The sequence below is a fragment of the Panicum virgatum genome, chromosome 3K (assembly GCF_016808335.1).
Source record: "Panicum virgatum strain AP13 chromosome 3K, P.virgatum_v5, whole genome shotgun sequence".
NCBI lineage: Eukaryota > Viridiplantae > Streptophyta > Magnoliopsida > Poales > Poaceae > Panicum > Panicum virgatum.
In genome coordinates, this window is record NC_053138.1 from 48,701,824 (window position 1) to 48,714,016 (window position 12,193).

Genomic DNA, 12,193 nt, shown 5'->3' on the forward strand with positions numbered 1-12,193 from the left:
AGGACAGCCCACCAGAGGGAGTTAGGGGCAGTTGGCGCCATGGGTAGGCCGGCCGACCACCCTGGTCGGTCGACCAGGCCCATGGGCCCCACCGCCTCAACTTTGCCACGTGGCTGCTCCTCACTAGCTCCCAAAGTCGGTTCTGCAAGGATCAGCTGCAGCTCGGCCATGGTTCCCTCCTATAAATATGGGGGGAGGGGAGGGGAGGGGAGGGGTAAGAATGAAGACACACACCTCAAGTGAAGCTCAACTCACTTTCCTGCTTTAGCTCTATAGGTTAGTGGAGTTTAGGTGAAGTCTAGTAGTCATCGAGTCCTCGGAGTTGCTCAGAAGTTCTGGTATGGGTTCCTCTCTAGTTCTCTTGTGTAATTCTCGATTGTTTGTAATAGAATTAAACTATGGTTACCGATATCTGCATGATTTATATTCTGATTTACCGGATATATGTTTCATGATCTGGTTGCGTTATCGCCTTGTGCTTGCGATGGTTAACATATTAGCTTTAGAACCCTGGCAACTGCTCCAGTATTCATATGTTTGCTCTAGTATGATGTCTGTCCATCCGGAGGGTGGGGACTCCGCGCGGGATACTAGAGTATCGCTTACTAGTGTAGACGTGGTGTCTAGATTAGTCAAGTGTTGCTGGATGTTGCCCTTTCCCACGGTTTGTAGAGGTAGCCGGTTGGTGGTGACAGCCCTGTCCGTGCCCAGTAATCCTCCATGTTCGGATTTGGGGGGGGGGGTAGGAGGTGCATGAAGCCGTATGGTTTGGTCGGGCTCCTTCCGTCAAGCTAGTAGCAGTCTCCCTGTTGTACTAGTTTAATCTTCTATATATCTAACCATAAGATAGCAAAGATATAGCTAACCTAGTACCTCTAACTCGAGCTGCTAACTTCTACCTTTCTCCCTGCCTATAGAATATATAAGTTGAGTGTAAACTTGTGTGTGTCACACTACCTCCTATCCGGCTATATATCTTACCCATGTTTATGCAATTGAATATCCAATCTAGATCAGTTCATTAACTAGCCTCAGCACTTTCAACCACCGCCTTCCCTGCGGAAATATAAATGACACCCCGGTATACTCCCAGGTAAAATGCTACTGCGGTATTCCGTGCGCTTGTGGATTTATTCGTAGTTCATGAAATATCTGCCACCCCCCTTGGCGCCTACGGGCGTCATCGCTGGCGATCAGCGGTGGCGTTAGTTGGCGCCAACAAACATTTTTGGCGCCATTGCCAGGGAAGGCATAGGTTAAAGTTGCATAGGCAAAGTTATGAACAAAATTGATATTGGTATTCGCTTGCTAAACAGGCTAACTTGGCTTTGTTTTCCTTTTAATATGAAAACAGGGTAGTGTATGACCGGTTTTGACTTGCCACAAAATTTCACTCCTAATCTAGAGTCGCTCCTGAGAAGAGTTCGACCCCGTGTCACACCTCCTCAGATCTCACTCTCGGCAGCCGAACCAGTCACCTCAGCACCGTCAGCTCCTCACGCTATGGCCCAGAAGACGCTTCGTGATTACTCTACTCCATCTGCTACCCAGGTCCCTACCAGACCCGAGGTCAACACTGGAGGAGAAAATTTCAAGATTAAGACGGGTCTTATCACGATGGTGCAGGCCAGCCCTTTCTGTGGCAAGGCCAACGAGGATGCTAGCGCTCATCTCCAAATGTTCTTGGAGCTCTGCAGTACTTTTGTTATTAGGGGAGTATCTCAGGATGCAATCTGGCTCCATCTGTTTCCGTTGTCTCTTCTGAGGAGAGGAAAATAGTGGTTCTATGCTAACAAGACCGCTGTGGATACCTGGGACAAATGCGCCAAGACGTTCCTCGCGAAGTTCTTTCCGACAGGCAAAATTAATGCTCTTCGGGGATGAATTTCAAACTTCCAGCAGGCATCTAATGAGTCGATTCCCGAGGCTTGGTAGAGGCTTCAGGAGTACATCCTTGCGTGTCCCCACTATGGGATGGACAATTGGCTCATTCTTCAGAACTTCTACAATGGGCTGACTCAAACAGCCCGTGATCATGTAGATGCTGCTGCGGGTGGAGCTTTCTTCTCGCCGACCATTGAAAGAGCTACAGCATTAATCGAGAAGATGGTGTCCAACCAAGGTTGGAGCGATGATTGACTCCAACCACGTTAGCGAGGCATGCACACCGTCAAGGAGGCCGAGATCCTCGCTATGAAGATTGATCCCCTCCTCAAGAAATTTGAGAATTATTCTCAAGATAAGACTCAGATGCAGACACTCCAAGCCTTAGAAGCTCGCATGACGTGCGAGGTCTGCGAAAATGTTGGACATTCGGGCAATGACTGCCTGAAAACCCAGGAGGAAGCTATGTACCTCAATGGCAACAACAACAACAGGTTTCGTCCATAAGGAGGTCAGGGGTGGAATCAACCACGCCAATACTACCAAGGAGGTAATGGTAATTTGAATTCTTTCAATCCTAACCAACCTACCTTGAGGGATCTTCTCTATGGCCAAGCGAAGATCAATGAATCCATCCAAAAGAAGCTGGCCGCCAATGACAAATCTTTGGAGACCATCCATGCCAAGATGGACGGCTTCTCCACTGCTATCAAGAACTAGCTGAGTTTCAACAAGATGCTGGAAACTCAACTTGCTCAGCTGGCTGCTGCTACTCATACTGCTGAATTAGGGAAGATCCCGAGGCAACACGAATCTGCCCTAGAGAGCTATGACCACTAGATGGGGTAAGCCGTCTAGGAGATCACCTCTTACCAGTTATGCAGAAAAACTCTCGCGGCCAAGAAGAAGTCCGTGGGGAGAATTAGCAGCAACAATACGGGAGGATCCTGAAACCCCGATGAATAGTTGCTCAATCTTCGACTGCAATTTTGATCAAGCTCTGTGCGACCTTGGAGCAAGTGTCAACATCATGCCCATGGTAACGTTTGAAAAGCTAAGCTATCCTGCACTTTCTCCTACTACGATGTGCGTGAAGCTGGCCGACTCCACTGTGAGATACCCTGAGGGAGTGGTTAAGAATCTCTTGATTTGAGTCAAGGGCACTTCCATACTCGCGAACTTTGTAGTCCTCGATATGGAAGGTGATCTTGAGATCCCGCTCATACTTGGGCGACCATTTCTGAGAGATGCCAATGCTAGAATTGATGTCAGAGCAGGGAAGATCAGTCTGCGCATCATGGGAAGGACCATGAAATTCAGATTTCAAAATAAGAGGGAATTGTTCTTGATTCATGAGGATAGCGAGAGGCAGGGGTTATGGGCTGAACCCGGCTGGAAAGAATGGGACATTCACCATTCTCCATCCGAGCCTGCTGGGAATATTGGGAGATTCATGATCCCTCAATCGAACCGGCAGAGGAAGACCAAAAAGTCCCTGACTTCATAACTAGCATTGTGTGGGAAGATTTAGAAATCATCAACTCTACACCCGAGGATCCAATTCCCGCGCCGCCTACACCATCAAAGAAGACCAAGAAGGTATGGCGCAAGAAGAAGAAGACGTCGACGCCCGCTACTACTTCTCCAGGTACGAACGAAACAACCTTGACCTGATCAGGCATGGAGAAAGGTCCTGCTTTTCGGACCCTAAACCAAGAGCTAGCTTGGGGGAGGTTCCCTCCCCTAAGTCAATTGTGTCCTTTATTGCTTTTGAATAAAATATAATAAAAAAACTCTTAAAACAAAATAAATATTTACTGCTTTATTTCCTTTTTAATATGCGCGGTAAGAATATTTTAACTTCTTGTTCTGCCTTACCTGATATGTCTAGTTTATGGCTTAATGTTCTCTTAAATTTGAGTTTGTTGGCTATCTGAAATCTTTGCCATGAACATGAAAGTTTTGTGGGTTGCGCATATCTAATCCGAGTCTGAGTTGTTGTGAGAATAGATATGGTAATTAGAGCCTTGCAATCTTGTTCCAAGTGATGCTTGAAATTTGGAGTTTTGTTTTCAAAATCTCAAATAAAGGCAAGTTCCCCTGTGACACTTTACCCCTAGAACAAATACAAGATGTGTTTTCGAGCTAAAATGCAAGTTACAAGTATACTTTGGTCTGAAATAAATTCATTGACAAATCAGAGCATGAGTTTAGGCTCAAATGGACCAAAGAAGGCTCAATTACCCAAGCAAATCCATTTAAGACAAGGCCTAGCACCTGGAAATAGGACAAGTAGTGTCAGGACAGCCCACCAGAGGGAGTTAGGGGCAGTTGGCGCCATGGGTAGGCCGGCCGACCACCCTGGTCGGTCGACCAGGCCCATGGGCCCCACCGCCTCAACTTTGCCACGTGGCTGCTCCTCACTAGCTCCCAAAGTCGGTTCTGCAAGGATCAGCTGCAGCTCGGCCATGGTTCCCTCCTATAAATATGGGGGGAGGGGAGGGGAGGGGTAAGAATGAAGACACACACCTCAAGTGAAGCTCAACTCACTTTCCTGCTTTAGCTCTATAGGTTAGTGGAGTTTAGGTGAAGTCTAGTAGTCATCGAGTCCTCGGAGTTGCTCAGAAGTTCTGGTATGGGTTCCTCTCTAGTTCTCTTGTGTAATTCTCGATTGTTTGTAATAGAATTAAACTATGGTTACCGATATCTGCATGATTTATATTCTGATTTACCGGATATATGTTTCATGATCTGGTTGCGTTATCGCCTTGTGCTTGCGATGGTTAACATATTAGCTTTAGAACCCTGGCAACTGCTCCAGTATTCATATGTTTGCTCTAGTATGATGTCTGTCCATCCGGAGGGTGGGGACTCCACGCGGGATACTAGAGTATCGCTTACTAGTGTAGACGTGGTGTCTAGATTAGTCAAGTGTTGCTGGATGTTGCCCTTTCCCACGGTTTGTAGAGGTAGCCGGTTGGTGGTGACAGCCCTGTCCGTGCCCAGTAATCCTCCATGTTCGGATTTGGGGGGGGGTAGGAGGTGCATGAAGCCGTATGGTTTGGTCGGGCTCCTTCCGTCAAGCTAGTAGCAGTCTCCCTGTTGTACTAGTTTAATCTTCTATATATCTAACCATAAGATAGCAAAGATATAGCTAACCTAGTACCTCTAACTCGAGCTGCTAACTTCTACCTTTCTCCCTGCCTATAGAATATATAAGTTGAGTGTAAACTTGTGTGTGTCACACTATCTCCTACCCTACTATTTATCTTACCCCTGTTTATGCAATTGAATATCCAATCCAGATCAGTTCATTAACTAGCCTCGGCACTTTCAACCGCTGCCTTTCCTGCGGAAATATAAATGATACTCCGGTATACTCCCAGGTAAAATGCTACAACGGTATTCCGTGCGCTTGCGGATTTATTCGTGATTCATGAAATACCTGTCACCCCCCTTGGCGCCTGCGGGCGTCATCGCCGGCGATCAGCGGTGGCATTGGTAGGCGCCAATAGTGTTCACTGCCTGCCAAGGGTGCATTCTTTTGTTTGGTTTTTGATCACACCTTGGGGGAGGTTCACTCACGCGGCTGTTGAAACCTTAGCGGGCTACTACTTATTAGGGAGTTTTTGTAAAGGCCTCATAGTGTACCCATACAGGTATATCTAAGGAAGTGTGGTGAATGTGCCAGATCAGCACTACGTGACAAGTAACATGCCTTGTGGGTAAAGTGTGCAACCTCTACTGAGTAAAAACTGATATATCAGTCGTGCTCACGATCAAGAGCGGCTCGGGCCCTCACATGTCAACTTAATTGAAATCAGTACTTCAATTCAATTGTTTAAATATTCCAAGTCCATTTATTATTTAGTTATCTATTTTTTTCATAAATATGAGATGGTTTCACACATAATTTAGTAAATACGATGTTAATATTTAACTGTTATTAAAATGCTTACCGTTTTATTCACCCAGTCTTTTTCCTTGCTTAAGCCTTTCATGTCATTTATTTTCTAATAAACTTGTTGAGTACCAACCATAAGTGTACTCACACTTGCTAAAATCTGCTCAGAAGAGGAGGTTGCTATAAAGTTTTTTTGAAGATGTTGCTGAGTTCTAGGCATAAGCGACCTCCGGTCGATTGCTAGTCAAATGTGGAGCCATCGTTTCCAGAATAAATTGTGTATCTCTGATTAACTTTTAGTCGTTGTAAGTCTTTTTTTTAGTGACATTGTTGCTCATTATTTCATTATGACGTCACTATGGAACTTGATCCTGACATACATATAGTTATGCATTCGATTTTGTTTTGAAAACCAGGTATGACATGTAGCAAGTACTAGGAATATTGGCACGCTAACGCCGCGCCCACAGGGAAGGTGTCTATAGCCTGCACAGTAGGTAGACTGCCATGATCAATGGACAAATCTAATTTGTACCACTGAAAATAAATGTGGTAGTTCTTTGTTTATATAAAATAGGTACGTTTACAGTTTCATCAAACTTAATAGATGGCTATATCTAACAGGGAAAAAATACTGCAAATGATCATTTTCCCGTACATTCGTACAAAAATAATTTGATCTGAAGCATGAAAAAAGGTACATATGACAAACTATCTCGAAGCATAGACTTTATGCCTTCGATCAGCAACCAACACAGCATATAGAGAGAAAAAATCTACAGTAAATGTGAGGTTTTCGTGACATTTTAAGTATGAATTATAACACTTCGTACTAACAAAAAAATCAATTAAACTATCTGCAAATACATTCTGGAAATATATCACAATCTAAAAACTGATAGTCATGTAAATTTGTCCAAGTGATACAGCGGATCATGAATTACCTTTGATGAACCTGCAGCAATGCACATGTAAACTTGTCAAGTTGTACTATACACGCTAATGGAATTGAATCAAATAAGCAAGGATCAAACTATTGTTAGATGAACTTTACTGTAGTATGCTAATGTCAAACCTCCAACATCAAATTAAACAATGGAGATAAACTTGTTTCAGCAATGGAAAATTCGCCCCTATGTTTTCTGTATTTTGGAACGATGTAGAATGCTTCAATCATATAGCAATACAGTGGCAACACCAACTTGTAATGAAAACATTCACAATATTTAATTATTAAATGCTAATATGCAATATTGGCTTAACATGAAACAATAATCAGAACACTTCAATTGTCAATCTGTGAGGAATTTTAGCCCTACTAAACTACAAAAACCCAGCAAGGCCGCATCCTTTAGAATTCCAACATTTCCAATGACATCAAACTGAACTTTTTAACATCGAAATAGAGTTCAGTCGTGTGTTTAATTTGACGATGTCCAGAAACATAGCCTCAACAAATAATCCACTTCTGGAGGTACCAACATGCCCACATGCCCTGAACAACATGTAAGAAACAAAACACATCTCAAGAAGAAACAGAGCTATAGTGGTGCTCCCTCAATTTTTTTTAAAAAAAGAACTGATATATGCTGAAAAGCAACCAAGATGGCAACATTTAGGCATATTTTCAGGCTCCAATTAGAAGGCACACATATATTTTGTAACACGGTTGTGAATATAAATGATCAGAATATGCCATGCTTAGAACGATGCAGAAACAGGAAAAAACCACATGATTTCATTTGATTTATGTAACAAAATCAATCTTAAATTTTCAATTTACACGATGTTTCATCAAAATTTAGCTACATCGTTCTTCATCATAAATTTTGGATGGGAGGACCGATGAAGTTTATGAACAGAGAAATGGTAGTCATTAGTTTTTTGGGGAAATCACAGGATGCACAGGTAGCTAATATATGACTAACACGATAATACAAATCGTTCAAAGGAAATATGAAGTATCTGTAAAGTTTAAAGCAATCAAACAATCAATTTAAATACGCCTAGCTAAATGTGATGGAACCCCAAAGCCTGAAGAATGAGAGAGAGGGGGGAGGGGGGGAGGAGGGATAAAATAATCATATGAGCCCAGCAAATGGGAATGGCGTTGGAGCTCCATTGATCTAGCCATCCAGGCATCAAAGATCGGATGGGATCCTGCTATCAGAGAGAGAGAGAGAGAGAGAGAGAGAGACCTTAGGGGAAGTTCCACCGGCAAGATAACCACGCAGCGGCGCGCTTGGACTCCATAGGAACTGTGGCCGCGTTCACATGAGAGGACGCTGAGGCCGACAGGGATGGCGCCAACCTCACGGCAACAGCACCATCTCTGATCCGACTCCGAGCAGTCCCTCCACGAGGGCCATGATGGTGGTAGCACCGATGGTGTGCGGAGATGGTGACGGCTGACCGGCGCCCACCAGCCATCATCACGCCCAGCCGCTCTGCAAGACCACAGGTGCGGGGTGGGTGAAGTCTCACCGGGACACCATGCTGAGGTTCGGGTGGAGGGACGGAGAAGGCGAGGGATTGGGAGAGGCTTGTCTGACCCGAGCAGTGAGAAGAGGAGAAGAAGCCAACATAGACTGAGTGATGGGTCTCCTGTCCTCGATTATAGGTGCACAGGCAAGGACGTCATCCCTGGACAGCGTAGCAAGCAAGCGGCCCCCGCCTGACTGTCATGCGCGTAAGGTGCACGCGAGCGGCCGGAGTTTGCCTCGTGGTGACACGCTCGGTGCCTCCGCATGGTATTTTTTTTTCTTGCACGATAAGAGTCATATGCGGCGCAATTGGACTGGCGAAGCAGCCGAGAGGCTTTGGAGGCCTCTTTTGGTTCAGCGATATAAGTTTACATATTCACTACTACATATATAGTCATCCCCAACACCACATCACCGCCGGTGAGTAGGTGGCCATAGTGTCTATTGGAACTAGCGGTGAAAGTGCTTATCATTGAGTAGAACTTGTTTGGTGGCAAATATTTGGTTACTAGGCAAATATGTCCGTATGTTGCTATGGAAAAAGATGGTATAAGTATCGAATACATATAATCGTTCGTACATTAATTTGTAGGGATTTCAAGTCGTGGACGGAGGGCTGATCTGACTCACATATGAGATTGACTAACACGGCTAAAAAATAATTTGTAGAAACACCACAATTTTTTTAGGGGTGGATCAAAATTTCACCCGTTCCTACAAAGGGAGCAGAGTTACTGTAGCAAAACCACCCCAGGAAATCAACGCCCCTAAAAATGGCGTCAAAATCTGGATGGAAAGTCTCAATCAGTTTGAACTCAGGCTTCAACGGCGTTTTTTTCCATCATCTGCTTTACATGTACTGTCTATTAATATGAGAATAATTTTCTACGATTAAATGTCTGTAAAATATCAGTGATGTCCGCGCTGATGATTTGTGATGCAGATGAATGCTCATATAATGTTGCAGATAGCTGATTGCTCCATGGATGAGCTCACCATGAGAAATTGAGAACTGATGAGGGCACGAACATGAGATCGGAAGTTACGTCGAGGCTCCGGAGGAAGATCTTGCTCATGCGGCCCTGCTCGTTGTAGGCCACCTGTGGGGCGCAGACCGGGCCGCCGGGCCGCCAGCCCGACAGCGCGGCCGGATTGCCGAACTGCTCCCGGACCATAGAGTGCTTCTATCATTTCATAACTGCATATTTCAAGTAGTTTTCTTGACAACGTATGGAACACAAAGGTCCATATTGTAGAAAATGATGCCACTAAGAGGTGTGCACTAGTAATCTATGGGGAAACTGATGTAGTGATGTGTACCTTACGCATGCATGAGTTGTTTCCATGGCTGGACCACCGTCAGAACTAATGTCCTGAAAGTGACTTCCGAATTTGACGAAGTCATAGGCCCATATATACCATGCACATCCCTGAGGACTGACATGGCGAATAGCATCTTGGCCCTCTAGTCATGGAGTTATTCTGTAGTCCCATGTTTCTGCATATTAAAGAGGCAAGAAAAATAAACAACAAGAGGATGTCACGAGTAAAAATGGTGAATAACCTAAATCGGACAACATGCGATGAATAATTTCTTACTGTTTACCAGGAATGCAGCATTATTTTCTTCATGGGTCAGTTGGATCCATGCCACTCCAATTTCTTGAAATTGGATCTCATGTTGAAAATCATACCATTGAGTGGCATGATTTTCAACATGACACCCAATTTCACGGAGTTGTGGTGGCATGAATCGAATTTTCCCTTTCTTCATTAGGGGCGCGTTCCCACTATCATGTACTTAATCATCAGATGTCTGCAGATTCTACAATACGGTTTTCATCATTATACTCATCATAGCGTAGATTGGTTTTTATGGCTTGATATCTTGGATGCCTTTGGATGGATTCCCTGCATAAATACCCAAGCTTGGACCCTTCACCATGTTTGGCATTTACTACCACGAAGACCTCTTCAAGGCTTGCGAGGTGCTCGACTCCAGCAACGAGACTGACCTCATGTTCTGAACCGGGTCCACGAGAATCATAGGTTATGTCAAGTTTCTTTAGCCGTGGCATTGCGCCTGGCTCAAACATCAGGCAGGACAACCTGTAGCTAAATATAAATTGCTTGAGGACTGGGAATGCGTTGGAGCGGATGATGATGCTTTTCTCGGGGACCGTTTCGGCTTGCAGGCGGAGGTGACCGAGGCAGGGCATCTGTGCCAGAACTTGGATGTCCTCGCTCGGGAGCTGCGCAACTTGAAGCATTTCTAAATATGCCAACCTATTAGCTTGTGCCATCCACATTGGAATCTGGGAGGTTTTTATGACGGTTTGAGGAATGTTGAGTACTCTATTCTGTTTGTGATGAGTGAATTGTCAACCGTGCGGTGTGATCGTGCGCTTGGTCTTTGGATTGCAGGTACACGGGCGTCGAGTGTCGACGGAGAGTTGCCGTGGAGGAGCTCAGGCCGGGCGGCAGCTGTGGCGTCCACTCCTGGATCGAGGACGCAAGTGACGACGGAAGGCGGGTTTCTTGGTTTGCGCCACAAAACCAAGGACGCTGACGGCGGTTGAAGACGCCAAGTCGTGGCGGCACGAGCGTCGGTCTCGGGACTGACGGAGGCGACGGGCGTCGACGGCGTCTAGGGCCTCGCTGCGGGCGAGGAGGTGACGGACGTCGGGCGGTGTCTAGGGCCGTCAGAAGGCCGAGGCGGGAACGGCGTCTAGGGCCACGGCGTGGAGGCGGGAATCTTCCCGCGCGTGGAGTTTTGGCGGTTTTCTCAAAACCGGCCACCTACCCGGGTTTCGCGGACCCCCCAAAAACCGCGAACCGGATCTTCATCGACACGGCGGCATCGCGGAGAAGACTTCGACTCGAAGAAAGAACCTCGACCGTCGGATGAGTTCTTGTATCTTTTTCCAGTTTTGCCCCTACGGGCTTTCTAGTGTCTAATAGAGTATAGGGATAGTTTAGTCTTTTAGTCTAGAGTTAGTGGGGGATAAATATCTCTCTCCCTCCCCGCTCTCTCTCTCTCTTCCTGGACCCAACCAGTTCCCGTCACCCCTTCTGTTCTCCTGGGTGTTCTCGTTTTGTTTTGTTTTTCTCCTTCCTTCTTTCTTCTAGGGTTAGAATTTGAGATGGAGGATTGAGACTTTGAACCACGAATTCATGGGAAAGGAAGCCCTCTCTTCCTTTTGTCCTCCGGGATTTTGATCCGATCTGAACTTGGGTGCATCTAGTTTTTCCTTTTTGTGCTGGTGTTCGTTTCCCCCCTTCCTATTTGTTTGGCGCAGGTCTGAGGTCTGCTAGGCGTTGGGGACTAGGCATGCAAGCAGTAGGGCGCTGGTTTTTTTGGTCCTTGACTCTTGCGCAGGGAGGCATCAGGCTCTAGCTTGAGCAGCAGGCCAAGTGTTGGGGCGCGGCTCCCAGGGCGACTGAGGTGCTGCTGATCTGCATGGCCGGCAGCACCACCTGCCGCAGGTGGAGGAGCTGACCTTGGACAGCGCGCAGAGCCTAGGTGCGGCCGGCTGTGCGCAGCTGGGAGCGGCAGCCATCTTGCGCAGCAGCAGGGCACGGCTCTGGTGGAGCGATTGCAAGCTAACTCTTTTCTTTGATTCACAGCAACAATTTTGGTTTCCTTGTTTGTGTGATTCTTGTGCAGGGAGATAAATCTTGTGCGTGTGTGGGAAATCCCGGTTCTGATCGTGTTCGTTCTTCATCAGCACAACTCTGCCCGTAAGGTGTTCGATGAATTGATTCACCAGTCTTTTCTTTTTCTGTTGTTTTTGCTAGATTTTTTCTTAGGTCCCTTTTGAGTAGCAAATCATGTTTTAGGGCTGCCTTCTAGTTTTAGTCGCTTAGCTCCTTCTCTAGATTTATTTTCCTGCTCTAGGTTTAATTAATTTTTTGCTTAATT

The 12,193-nt window shown here is 45.9% G+C and overlaps 2 long non-coding RNA genes across 3 annotated transcripts; both read right to left on the reverse strand.

Moving 5' to 3' along the window:
- Positions 1-6,332: 6,332 nt before the first annotated feature.
- LOC120699423 lies at positions 6,333-8,461 on the reverse strand. The gene is made up of 2 exons (XR_005685397.1): positions 7,987-8,461; positions 6,333-7,283 (listed from the first exon to the last, which is right to left on the reverse strand). It is a non-coding gene; the product is annotated as an uncharacterized LOC120699423 (long non-coding RNA).
- A 616-nt stretch (positions 8,462-9,077) lies between these two features.
- On the reverse strand, positions 9,078-9,903 carry LOC120699425. 2 transcript variants are annotated; one of them, XR_005685398.1, is made up of 2 exons: positions 9,878-9,903; positions 9,078-9,769 (listed from the first exon to the last, which is right to left on the reverse strand). It is a non-coding gene; the product is annotated as an uncharacterized LOC120699425 (long non-coding RNA). The 2 variants fall into 2 exon arrangements; XR_005685399.1 differs by having other exon boundaries at positions 9,871-9,903.
- Between the last annotated feature and the right edge of the window lie 2,290 nt (positions 9,904-12,193).